Source organism: Dendrobates tinctorius, unplaced genomic scaffold (assembly GCF_039654945.1).
Source record: "Dendrobates tinctorius isolate UK_male_01 unplaced genomic scaffold, ASM3965494v1 ptg000038l, whole genome shotgun sequence".
NCBI lineage: Eukaryota > Metazoa > Chordata > Amphibia > Anura > Dendrobatidae > Dendrobates > Dendrobates tinctorius.
The window spans coordinates 28,944,914-28,955,979 of NW_027361706.1; the positions used below are offsets into that span (position 1 = coordinate 28,944,914).

An 11,066-nucleotide genomic window follows, 5' to 3' on the forward strand; every position below is an offset into this window, starting at 1 on the left:
TGTGGAATGCAAATTACGGGAAACATTTGCTCACAAATCAGAAATGTAGTAAAATCCGAGACACGACTGGTGTTTTTGCTGTCAATTTAAAAAAAAAAAAAAAATTACAATGTCTCTATACTGCATATCTTTTTATTTGCATTCTTACTATATCCGACATAATGCCCGAGCCATCACATTCATTCCTATATATTATTATGGCACTAACTTGGGTGTGCGTGCCAAAACCATTAGTAAAGTGGCGGTGGGCACATAGTAAAAAGAATGTGATAACAGCTTTATAACTATCTGCATATAATAAAATAAAAAGCTATGATATATGCTGCCAAATTGGATGGACACTTATACTGCTGCATTCCAGACGTTTGCAGAAATGAAAGGGTTACATTAATATAAAAGGTCTGCCAAAAGTACAGTTCTCATGCCCACCAGATACTTTCTCGCCTGAAGTCACTCCCTCCTTCACTCTCGCTTTCTCATTCTTTGCTTTCAGTAGCAGTTTTCATTTTGAGGCTGAGCTAAATTTGGTATAATCAGCAGTTTCTGCAGCATATTTGGCTTTGTCCAGAAGATCCACCCTTCTATTACCAGTGCATAGAAAAAATACAGAATAAAGAGCATAAGGACCAGGTCAATACACTGAATGAAGCAGAGAATTGTTAGTTATAGAGAGGTAAACAAGAAACATTAATGATACAGACAAAGAACTAATTAATTCTTAATTATATATACAGCGGGTGAAATAAGTATTGAACACGTCACCAATATTCTAAGTATATATTTGTAAAGGTACTATTGACATGAAATTCTCACCAAATGTCAGTAACAACCCATCCAATCCATACAGGCAAAGAAATCAAACCACAGATGTCCATAAAATAAGTTATGTGTAATAATGAAAAATGACACAGAGAAAAAGTATTGAACACATGAAATCATGACACCAGTTGAAATCTATCAGTCATAAGAAACAAATTTGTCACTTAGTAAAAAATATCAGCTGGTTCAACTGATGGCTTATAAATGGTGTCACACAAGAAACATCTCATGATGGGTAAAACCAGTGAGCTGTCTCAAGACCTTTGCAACCTTATTCTTGCAAAACATACTGATTGCATTGGTTAATGAAGAATTTCTGAACCACTAAAAGTTCCAGTTAGGACCATAATCCACAAGTGGAAAGAACATCTTTTCATCATAAACAGCCATGACCATGTGCTCCTCGCATGATTTCAGACAGAGGAGTGAAAAGAATTATTAGATGAGTTGAGTTGAGCCAAGGACCACCTCTGTAGAGCTACATTAAATACATGGAATCAGCAGGTAAAATTGTTTCAAAGAAAACAATAAGCTATGCACTCAACCTCCATGGCTTGTATGCATGCTCAGCAAAACATCAAAACTCCATTGCTGAACAAAAGCATGTTCAAGTGCATTTAAAGTTTGCTCAACAACATTTATACAAGCCTGGGAGAAAATAATATAGTCTGGTCAGTTGAGACCAAAATTATACTAAATGGATGCCATAAAACATACCATGCTTCGAGGCACTGCATATCACCCAAAAACACCATACCAACAGTGAAGTTTGGAGGGGGGAACATCATGGTATGGGGGTGATATCCGGCATATGGCACTGGCAAATGTCATATAATTGAAGGAAGGATGAATGGACAAATGTACTGAGACATTCTTGATAAAAATCTGCTGCCATTCTACCAAGATGATGAACATGAGAAAAGGGTGGACATTTCAGCAAGAGAATGATCCCAGACAAGCAGCCAAGGAACCGCTCAACTGGTTTCAAACAAAGAAAATAAAGCTTCTAGAATGGCAAGCGAATCACCAGACCTGAATCCAATAGCATTTTTATGGTAGGAACTAAAGTTTGGAGTTCATAGAGAGGTCCCACGGGATTGTCAATGTTTGAAGAGTGCTTGTGTGGAAGAATGGGCCAAAATGACATCTGAGCAATGCATGCGACTAGTTTCTCCATACAAGAGGAGTCTTGAAGTTGTCATCACCAACAAAGGCTTTTGTACAATGTATTAATTAAAGTTCAGTAAGCGTGTTGAATTCTTTTTGCCTGTGTCATTTCTTATTATAAAACATAATAATTTATTGACATCTATAGTTTGCTTTCTTTGACTGTGTGGATTGGATGGTTTGTTACCAACATCTGATGAAACTTTCATGTCAATAGCAGCTTTAGAAATATATTTACTTAGTAAATTGGCGCCATGTTCAATACTTATTTCACCCACTGTATGTATCATTACTTCAAGAATTTGTCAAATTCATTATACCCTTGTAGGATTTTCTTGAACCCACTCACCCACTTCTGCTGTCTATTTTATACAGTGCAGTGCAAAAGTTTGAGGAAGGTATGGAAATAATGCTGCAGAGTAAGACTGTTTTCAAAAATAGAAGTGTTAATCATTTTTTTTTACCAATTTACAAAATACAAAGTGAATGAAGAAAAGAGAAATCTAAATCACATCAATATTTCGTGTGACCATCTTTTGGTTTCAAAACAGCATCAATACTTATAAAGACACTTGCAAACAGTGAGGGATTTTGAGGGATTACAGTCAGGTGTATGAGTAACCAATTATAGCAAATAGGTGATAATGATCATCACTTTCACATGTAGGTTGAAACATAGCCATTAAAGGAAAGAGCTGCATAGGAGACTTAAAATTGGATGAGGAACAGACAAATTATGCAGTAAAGGTGAAGTTGTGGTAGATAATAGTTTCATGCACATACACAATGGCAAAAAAACAAGACATGAAGGAAGTTTATGAAATGAAGCATGGTGGAGGATCCTTGCAAGTTTAGGTCTGCATTTCTGCAAATGGAGTTGGATTAATGGGGTCCTCAATGCTGAGAAATGTAGGAAAATATTTATGCATCATGACATATTTTCAGGAATGTGTTCGATTTTCTCCAAATTCAATCTGCAGCATGATAATAACCCAGAAAATGTAATTGAACTATCTGCCACATACAGTGGGGAAAAAAAGTATTTAGTCAGTCAGCAATAGTGCAAGTTCCACCACTTAAAAAGATGAGAGGCATCTGTAATTTACATCATAGGTAGACCTCAACTATGGGAAACAAACTGAGAAAAAAAAATCCAGAAAATCACATTGTCTGTTTTTTTTTCATTTAATTTGCATATTATGGTGGAAAATAAGTATTTGGTCAGAAACAAGCAATCAAGATTTCTGGCTCTCACAGACCTGTAACTTCTTCTTTAAGAGTCTCCTCTTTCCTCCACTCATTACCTGTAGTAATGGCACCTGTTTAAACTTGTTATCAGTATAAAAAGACACCTGTGCACACCCTCAAACAGTCTGACTCCAAACTCCACTATGGTGAAGACCAAAGAGCTGTCAAAGGACACCAGAAACAAAATTGTAGCCCTGCACCAGGCTGGGAAGACTGAATCTGCAAAAGCCAACCAGCTTGGAGTGAAGAAATCAACTGTGGGAGCAATAATTAGAAAATGGAAGACATACAAGACCACTGATAATCTCCCTTGATCTGGTGCTCCACGCAAAATCCCACCCCGTGGGGTCAGAATGATCACAAGAACGGTGAGCAAAAATCCCAGAACCACGCGGGGGGACCTAGTGAATGAACTGCAGAGAGCTGGGACCAATGTAACAAGGCCTACCATAAGTAACACACTACGCCACCATGGACTCAGATCCTGCAGTGCCAGACGTGTCCCACTGCTTAAGCCTGTACATGTCCGGGCCCGTCTGAAGTTTGCTAGAGAGCATTTGGATGATCCAGAGGAGTTTTGGGAGAATGTCCTATGGTCTGATGAAACCAAACTGGAACTGTTTGGTAGAAACACAACTTGTCGTGTTTGGAGGAAAAAGAATACTGAGTTGCATCCATCAAACACCATACCTACTGTAAAGCATGGTGGTGGAAACATCATGCTTTGGGGCTGTTTCTCTGCAAAGGGGCCAGGACGACTGATCCGGGTACATGAAAGAATGAATGGGGCCATGTATCGTGAGATTTTGAGTGCAAACCTCCTTCCATCAGCAAGGGCATTGAAGATGAAACGTGGCTGGGTCTTTCAACATGACAATGATCCAAAGCACACCGCCAGGGCAACGAAGGAGTGGCTTCGTAAGAAGCATTTCAAGGTCCTGGAGTGGCCTAGCCAGTCTCCAGATCTCAACCCTATAGAAAACCTTTGGAGGGAGTTGAAAGTCCGTGTTGCCAAGCGAAAAGCCAAAAACATCACTGCTCTAGAGGAGATCTGCATGGAGGAATGGGCCAACATACCAACAACAGTGTGTGGCAACCTTGTGAAGACTTACAGAAAACGTTTGACCTCTGTCATTGCCAACAAAGGATATATCACAAAGTATTGAGATGAAATTTTGTTTCTGACCAAATACTTATTTTCCACCATAATATGCAAATAAAATGAAAAAAAAACAGACAATGTGATTTTCTGGATTTTTTTTTCTCAGTTTGTCTCCCATAGTTGAGGTCTACCTATGATGTAAATTACAGACGCCTCTCATCTTTTTAAGTGGTGGAACTTGCACTATTGCTGACTGACTAAATACTTTTTTTCCCCACTGTAAAGAAGAACAAAGAGTCCTTTAAATAACAATATGGCCCCTCAGAGCCCTGATGTCAACATCATCAAGATTGTGTGGGATTATTATATGAAGAGACGTAAGAATTTGCACAAGCGACATCCACAGAACATCTGCAGTTTGTTCTCCAAGACGTCTAGAACAACCTTCCTGGCGAATTCCTTCAAAAACTATGTATCTCGAAGAATTAATGCTTTGATGCTGTTTTGAAGGCAAATTATGCTGATTTGAAGGTATTCGTTTTATTTTGTAGTGTGCGTGACAGCAAAATCCCATATTCTTCATATGTCTAGCCTGTGGGGTATAGTGGTAAGACGGAAGCTTCTTACAAAGGAAAACATCCAAGCCCAGCTATGTTTAGCAATAATCTACATCAAGTTTGCCAAAAGCTTGTGGGAAAATGTGTTATAGTCTGATGAAACCAAAGATTAACTTTTTGGCGATAATTCCAAAAGGTATGTTTCATGCAAAGTCAACACTGCATCACCAAAAGAACACCATAACCACAGTGAAGCATGGGGGAGGCAGAATTATGTTTTCATGATGTTTTTTGGGCAACTGAAACTGGGGTTTTAGTCAAGGTGGAAGGAATTCTGAACAGTTCAAAAGATTAGTCAATTTTACATCAAAATCTTCAGGCATCTGCTAAAAAGCTAAAGATGAAGAGGAATTTCACCTTTCACCATGGAATTGACCCTAAACATACCTCCAAATCAACAAGAGAATGGAAACCTCAGGAGAAGATCAAAGCTTTGAAATGGCCAAGTCAGATCCCAGAACTGAAAACAATTGAATATCTGTGGGTGACCTGTAGAAAGCGCTGTAGTGCCTAAAGATGAGGCACTACCAGCAAGCAAAGAAGAAAAGGGTACACAGCAACACCCAGAAGTGATAACAAAAAGTACAGCCAAGAGGCGAAGAAGAGTGGTAGTGGTGGGAGACTGACTACTGAGAGGCTCAGAAGCAGCCATCTGCAGATCGGACATAACAGCAAGAGAAGTTTGCTGCCTCCCAGGTGCGAAGATCAAGGATGTGACCGATAGGATACCAAATCTCATCAATTCCAAGGATGTCCATAAATTTTTTCTGATACATGTTGGCACCAATGACACGGCAAGAAAGGACCTACTGACAATCTGCAAGGAATTGGAAGAGTTGGGGAAGAAAGTAAATGAACTGGATGCACAGGTAGTTTTTTCTTCTATCCTTCCAGTAGACGGGCATGGCACCAGGAGATGGAACAGGATCCTTGATGCGAACAACTGGCTAAGATGATGGTGCAGACAAGAAGGATTCGGATTCCTGGACTATGGTGTGAATTACCTGTATGATGGACTCCTCGCCAGAGACGGACTACACCTCAACAAACCTGGGAAACACACATTCGCCAGAAGACTCGCTACACTCATCAGGAGGGCGTTAAACTAGAAGAAGAGGGGATGGTCGCTGTGACCAGTGGGGTACCGCAGGGGTCGGTGTTGGGGTCTATTCTCTTCAACATATTTATTAACAATCTGGTAGAAGGTTTACACAGTAAAATATCAATATTTGCAGATGATACAAAACTAAAGCAGTCAAAACAAGAGAAGATAGTATTCTGCTACAGATGGATCTGGATAACTTGGAAACTTGGGCCGAAAGGTGGCAGATTCAGTTTAACAATGATAAATGTAAGGTTATACACATGGGAAGATGGAATCAATATCACCATTATACACTGAATGGGAAACCACTGGGTAAATCTGACATGGAGAAGGACTTGGGGATCCTAGTTAATGACAAACTTACCTGGAGCAGCCAGCCAGGCAGCGGCTGCCAAGGCAAACAGGATCATGGGGTGCATTAAAAGAGGTCTGGATACACATGATGAGAGCATTATACTGCCTCTGTACAAATCCCTGGTTAGTACATGGAGTACTGTGTACAGTTTTGGGCACCGGTGCTCAGGAAGGAAATAATGGAACTAGAGCAAGTACAAAGGAGGGCAACAAAATTAATAAAGGGGATGGGGGAACTACAATACTGATACTACTGATTGGGTGGAACAAGGAAATGCTGTAGATATAGTATATCTTGACTTCAGCAAAGCATTTGACAAAGTATCTCATACAATCCTTATTGAAAAAATGACTAAGCATGGAATGGACAAGGGCAGGCAACTGTTAGGTGGATTCATAACTGGCTTAGTGATCGGACCCAAAGAGTGGTCGTAAATGGCTGCACATCCAGTTGGAAGAATGTCTCAAGTGGGGTACCACAGGGCTCTGCCCTGGGCCCTGTATTGTTCAACATCTTTATCAACGATTTAGATGAAGGAATTGAGGGTAAACTAATTAAGTTTGCTGATGACACAGAGCTAGGAGGGATAGCTAAAACTAGAGAAGAGAGAGAGAGGATTCAAAAAGATATAAATAAACTGGAGAAGTGGGCAGCAACTAACAGAATGGTTTTTAACAGGGAAAAATGCAAAGTACTATATCTGGGCAATAAAAATGAAAAAAGCATATACAGAATGGGAGGAATAGGGCTAAGCAACAGCCCATATGAAAAAGACTTGCGTATACTAATAGATCACAGACTGAATATGAGTCAACAGTGTGATGCAGCAGCAAAAAAGGCAAATGCAATTATATGATGTATTAACAGAAGCATACAGTCTAGATCATGTGAGTCTAGATCATGATGAGTCATTATTTCCCTCTACTCCTCTTTGGTCAGACCTCATCTGGAATATTGTGTCCAGTTTTGGGCACCACATTTTAAAAAAGACATCAACAAACTGGAGCAAGTTCAGAAAAGAGCGACTAGAATGGTGACCGGTCTGCAAACCCTGTCTTATGAGGAAAGGTTGCAGGATTTGGGAATGTTTAGTTTGCAAAAGAGAAGACTGACAGGAGACTTAATAGCTGTCTACAAATATCTCAAGGGCTGTCACAATTTAGAAGGATCAACTTTATTCTAATTTGCACAAGGAAAGACTAGAAGCAATGGGATGAAACTGAATGGGAGGAGACACAGATTAGATATTAGAAAAAACTTTTTGACAGAGTGATCAATGAGTGGAACAGGCTGCCACGAGAAGTGGTGAGCTCTACTTCAATGGAAGTCTTCAAACAGAGGCTGGACAGACATCTGACTGGGATGATTTAGCGAATCCTGCTTTGAGCAGGGGGTTGGACCAGATGGCCCAGGAGGTCCCTTCCAACTCTACGATTCTATGATTCTATGATTAATACCCAGAGAGATTAGCAAAATTAGGATTATTTAGTCTAGAAAGAAGACGACTAAGGGGCGATCTAATAACCATGTATAAGTATATAAGGGGACAATACAAATTTCTCTCTGAGGATCTGTTTATACCACAATGGGGCATTCTCTGTGTCTTGAGGAGAGAACGTTTCTCCACCAACATAGAAGAGGATTCTTTACTGTTAGGGCAGTGAGAATCCGGAATTCCTTGCCTGAGGAGTTGGTGATGGCGAACTCAGTCAAGGGGTTCAAGAGAGACTTGGATGTCTTCCTGGAGCGTAACGATATTGTATCTTACAGTGATTAGGTTCTTTAGAAGGACGTAGATCTGGGGATTTATTATGATGGAATATAGGCTGAACTGGATGGACAAATTTCTTTTTTCGGCCTTGCTAACTATGTTAGTATGTACATAGGAGATGTCCTTACAATCTGACAAATTTGTAACGCTACTACAAGGAAGATGAGGCAAAGATTGCCAAGTCTAGATGTGCCATGCTGATAGATTCCTACGAAAAAAGACTGAATGATGTCATAAATTCAAAGAGTACTTCAGCAAAAGTATTAGTTTCAGGGTGTGTATACTTATGCAGCCACATTATTTTAGTTCTTCATTTATCTTTTTCCACCTGGTATTTTTTTAGTTAGATTTTCAATGGATTTGTACAGTCTATGGGTGACAGTAAAGGTGAAAAAGATTCTGAAATGTTAGCTCTTGGTTTTTTTTTTTGTTTTTTTACCTAACTATGCCTGGCAGTAAACAAGGGTGTGCAGAGTTTAAAAAATAAAAATAAAAAAAATAATATATATATATATATATATATATATATATATATTCAGTTTATGACTTGCTCTCGACTTTCTAAGTCCAAGATCGGGCAGTGACCTGGGAACAGATTGTGCAACCACATGGTGACAACCCTGATCTCTAGATTTTTGGTGGCCTCATTCCTACAGTGAAAGTAGATGGACTGTGTACTCTTCAGGAGAGAGGAGCGAGTTCTTTTACAAAGGGGGCAGCACAGATTAATAATAAACAGTTGAACAAATGTAAAAGTTATTTATACAGGGAAGATAAGAGAGCGGCCAGAACATAGTACACAGAGGACATTGCTGACTGCAGGGGACACAGAGTGGGAAAGCGCAAATGTCCATCATGTGCAGGAAATTTATTTTGGCCTATGCAGCGACACGACAAATCTCCAAGCTGTAACCTCCTTTGGCCTTGCCTGATGCATATGAAATACACTTAGCACACATATTAAGGGTATAATTATTAAGCTAAGGTATGAAGGTTGCTTATGAAGCCAGGTTCATGCCACTAGTGATTAGCGAACGTGCTGGGATAAGGTGTTATCTGAGCATGCTCTGTGTTAACTGAGAGTCTTCGGTGTGCTCTAATAATATGTTCCAGTCCCCACCGCTGCATGTCTCGCAGATGTTCAACAGCCACTGTTAGGCATGTGCATGTGTTTTGCCTGTCAAACAGCTGCAAGATATGCAGCCGCGGGGACTCGAATATATATTTCAACCACGTCAAAGACACTCCATTAGGACCCGAGCATGCTCAGATAACACCTTATCCGAACATGCTCGCTCATCACTATTTGCCACTTATGTCACATTGTTTGCCAAGCTTGGCCTTCATCTGTAGCATATATGCTGGGAGCATATCCATTTCCTACATATAATATGCCAAACTAGTATATGTTTTATAGTAACTTACTGTATATAAACTAGATCTTCATGCCATTCCCCACTATTATTGTAAACATACTGGTTTCTAAGGGAGTCAATGACATATAGATCGTAACGTCTGAACGCGCTGTGTGAACATTGTCCTGAACTAATGTTCTCATTTCTAGAGTTTCTGACGCAGTAAGACAAAAGTCTACATGCATTTGATTTAAAAAAGTAAATATTAGTTGCAGTTGAGGACCTGTGATGGTGTATCGACATCTGAATAATATTTATCTTAGTCCCTTATATAGCGCCATCATATGTTACATACATTATCAATCATCACTGTCCCCATTGGGACTCATAATCTAAATTCCTTATCAGTATGTCTTTGGACTGTGGGAGAAAACTGGAGAACCCGGAGAAAACCCACTCAAACATGGGGAGAACATACAGACTACTTGTAGGTGTCCTTGGTGGGATTTGAACCCAGGATCCCAGCAAAGCAACAGTGCTAACTACTGAGCCACCATGCTGCCCAGAAAGGATAAGATATAAGCTCATTCTATGACTCGCTTCAAATCAGTTGGATCATTGCTCCTTGTGCTTTTAGTTAGTTGTCTACTTCCAAATAGACTTGAATCAGCAGAAATTGGCTAAATCCTAGTAATAAAATTTGCAAAATTTCAGGAAACATATTCATTTTTCTCCCTTATTGTAAGAACTTGCGTGCAGATAACCCGCAGCCATGGATATCCATTTACACTCGTCAGCATTATAGCAGATTAAGCATTTAGAATTGTAAGTGAATATAAAACATTGAAGGAGGATTTAAGGCTTACAGGGTTTCTATCTGTGCTGTCACGTCACTCCATGCCTATTGTGCTTTCAACAAAAGTTTTAGGATCCTCCGAGAGGAAACGAAAAAAGTTGCTCAGAAGTAGATATATATGAAGCTTATGGACTGTTGTAGGGCTTACCTGTCTGTCCGTTCGTCCATCAGTGTTCCAGACTGCCAGTCTGTGCACAGCTTCAGGAAAAATCCATAACAGCTGGAAGAATAAGGGTCCACAAAGTGAGTCAGAGCATGCTAGGAAAGTAGGCTGGGACCGAGCGAGCAGGGAAGGAGCCTATCCGGAGAAGAGAGGGCGATAGGAGAAAGAAAGGAGGGAAGTTAGGAAGTCCTGTAGTAGCAAGGGGAGAATGGATGAAGAATTTAGGTCAGAAGGTTTAGCACATAAAAAATGAATAAGGAAAAATAAAGGAGCTCAGTGGGTGATATATGGTGCTTTCCCAAATAACTGGTACTCACACTTTTGATATAGTTTTTGGGTTTATGTGTAGGGAACAAAATAAGGAGTATTGCCTTATCTAAATATACTTCTCTAAATGCATGAAAAGGACTGATCCGAAAGTGGAAACGTTGGTCAGTACAATCAGTAGTGTAGCTACCGGCAGGGTAGAGGATGACATTTCCCCAGGCCCTGTGCTCAGATGGCTCCA

General features: G+C 39.9%; 1 protein-coding gene across 1 annotated transcript in view; it reads right to left on the reverse strand.

Moving 5' to 3' along the window:
- Window positions 1–10,676, reverse strand: part of CDC42EP1 (CDC42 effector protein 1) — a 60,968-nt gene extending 50,292 nt beyond the window's left edge. Inside the window, exon 1 of the mRNA XM_073574335.1 lies at window positions 10,544–10,676. The gene's annotated coding sequence lies outside the window, so the exon portion shown is untranslated. The remainder of the gene's footprint in view (window positions 1–10,543) is intronic.
- Window positions 10,677–11,066: the final 390 nt, after the last annotated feature.